Below are 2,812 nucleotides of genomic sequence, written 5' to 3'. Positions count from 1 at the left end.
TCTATTTATATATTGTTTCCCCCTATTCCTATTCTTTGTAGTTTAGTCTCATACTCAAATATGAATATTGGTTACTTAGATAATTTAGATTATAATAATTAATTAGGAGTAAAAAGACTTGTTTCCCTGTGGAGATCGACCCTACTTCCCTATCTACTTTAGTTAGACGATTTAGGTATTTACTTTTGATTAGGGGATACGACTTTACCCTGTCAAAATTTGGCGCCGTTGCCGGGGAAACGGTTTTATTTTTATTTCTGATTGTTTTTGTAGTCTAGATTATTTCCCTTTTTGTCTCAGACAGCATTAGTTCTCTTAGACAAATCTCACATTTGCTTCTAGTTTTTGTTTATGCCCAGGTTTTCCAGATCAGGTTATATCCCATTCGATCCTGAGATCGAACGTTCCTTCCATAGACAGAAAAATCTCTACAAGCAAATCCTGGCGGATTCTGGTGATTATAACAATAATCACCGCGATCCTCCAACTGATTCTAGCGATTTAGAGGTATTATCAGACGTAGAATCAGAGATGACGACTCCAAAGAAGCTTAGTGATTATTCACAACCAAAGCTTACGGATTTTCCACATCTCACCCCTACTCCGGCTCTTGATGGGGTTCAATTCGAAATCAAACCTCAATTTATAACGATGATAGAGAGGAAGCAATTCAGTGGAGCTAAGGGTGAAGACCCGAATCTTCACATTGCCGACTATTTTCAATATTGCAACACCATCAGGCAAGCCGGGGTCACTCAAGACCAAAACAAGGAGATTCTCTTTCCCTTCTCTTTAACTGGAAAAGCTAAATTGTGGTTTAATGGCTTAAATAGAACTACACTTGGTATAACTGACTGGGAAACTCTTGTTTTGAATTTCTATAACAAGTATTATCCTGCAGAGAGAACAACAGTACTACGAAGTGCGATTCAGAACTTTGCCCAAGAAGCCGATGAGTCTTTATATGAGGCTTGGGAGAGGTTCAAGGACTTACAAAGAGAATGCCCTCACCATAATTTAGCGCAATGGCAGTTGATCCAAGCCTTTTATAACGGCATTGGAAATTCTTCCGGAATAATTTTAGACTCTGCAGCTAGTGGAAGATTTATGAATCTTAATGTCGATGATGCAGGTCAGGTTATTGAAGATATGGCGATACACAATTCCCAATATGGGAATCCCAGAGGATTTGCTAACAAGGGGAAGCATAGTGTCGACTCTGTATCCTTTTTGCAAGCTCAACTAACCTCTATTTGCCAAAAATTAGATAATCTGAGCACTGCTAATGTAGCTAATGTTCCCTAACAATTGTTAAACAGAGCAAACCACAAGAGCATATAGAATTCAAGACTAGTGCTCACGCACTCAACTCTCATTTTTGTGGCGAGTAAAAGATGTACTCGATCGCTCTCCATCGAACCCCTTTATGTGAACAATGCCCTCCCAACTCACACTCTCGTGTGTATAAAACAATGAACGCTCAATCCTACTAGTCGACTTGAAATATGCCAAATCATAACTTGCATTGATAAACAACACTTTCACATTCATACAATTCTATGCACAAAGGTCGGAAGGTCTTTAAAACTTGTAATGTAAGGCTAGGATAAAGGGTAGGATAAATTTGGAAATAAGTGAGAGAAAAACTATGCTTAAAGGAGCCATATCCTAATAAAACCCATGATCAAAATAAATAATGATCATACATCTCCTACATAACCAACTCTAACATCAACCAAATATACTCCAATCATAATAAATAATCCCAACTCTTAAAATTTCACTCATAAGATATAATAATGAAGTAATAGAGTGAATAAACAAACTTTATTTCCAAACTTGATTTTTTTCATTGAGGCTCAAAATTATTTTTCTTTTGATCAACCTCCAACTGGAACATTTGAACATTTTTTTTCCCGAAGTTCACTTATTTTTTTCATATCTTTTTTCTTTGAACTTCTCTTTTTTTCATAACATCATGCTTTATTTTTTCAAGAAAATATAACTCTCAAACTCATCAAAAATAAACATGATCAACAACAAAACAACTTCTCAAAAGCCCACCCAAATTGTGCAAATAATAAGTACACTACAAACTCCCTCACCTCGCTCACTAATAGCTCCCCCAAGCCAAGCTTGGGACTAGTAACCAATGGGGCAAAATAGGCTTGTAATATGGCTGATAAACAACAAAAAGTCAAGGCAACAACATGGGTAGCAAGAAGGGAACAAATGCATCTACAATCATCTGGAGGCTACCTAAAAGAACAAATGCCTTCGTCCTCCACAATGTGCATAATAATGAACTATATAAATATTACTTATAGTTGCAAACCAATACTCAAATTCATTGACATACCAGGAATTATGGAACTATCACGCATTTCCTAACCAAAACAACTAGTCAAGCACTATATTCACAAATAGTTGGACAAAATTGACGCATGTTAAGATTTCAAGGTAATCAAACATCAAATCATGATAAACTAATCCACAATGCTTATCATCAAATACCAGGAATCAAAACAATTTTTCTCAAGTAAGGGGCACAGGGAAGCATAATTTACAATTCATTGGAACAAAACTATCCTAAGAAAGTAATAAAATCTATACTAAGAAAAAAAAAAAAAAGAGAGAGAGTGAAAGATGTACCATACGAACACGAGAACCTCCCCCCAAGCTAAATCAGACAATGTCCTCATTGTCTTAAAGGGAAGCTAGTAGTCAATGTGACTACTCTTCATCATCACCACATCAATGTCGCCAAAGCCTCGAGGAATGCAATGCATCTCTTTGGAACAAAATTGGGCAA

The 2,812-nt window shown here is 36.4% G+C and overlaps 1 non-coding gene across 1 annotated transcript; it reads right to left on the bottom strand.

Moving 5' to 3' along the window:
* Positions 1–912: 912 nt before the first annotated feature.
* LOC145629552 (small nucleolar RNA R71) lies at positions 913–1,019 on the bottom strand. Its single transcript, XR_014111718.1, has one exon. It is a non-coding gene; the product is annotated as a small nucleolar RNA R71 (small nucleolar RNA).
* Positions 1,020–2,812: the final 1,793 nt, after the last annotated feature.

This window comes from Chenopodium album, chromosome 4 (genome assembly GCF_948465745.1).
Source record: "Chenopodium album chromosome 4, dcCheAlbu1.1, whole genome shotgun sequence".
Taxonomy (NCBI): domain Eukaryota; kingdom Viridiplantae; phylum Streptophyta; class Magnoliopsida; order Caryophyllales; family Amaranthaceae; genus Chenopodium; species Chenopodium album.
This window is presented reverse-complemented; position numbering and strand designations above follow the sequence as displayed.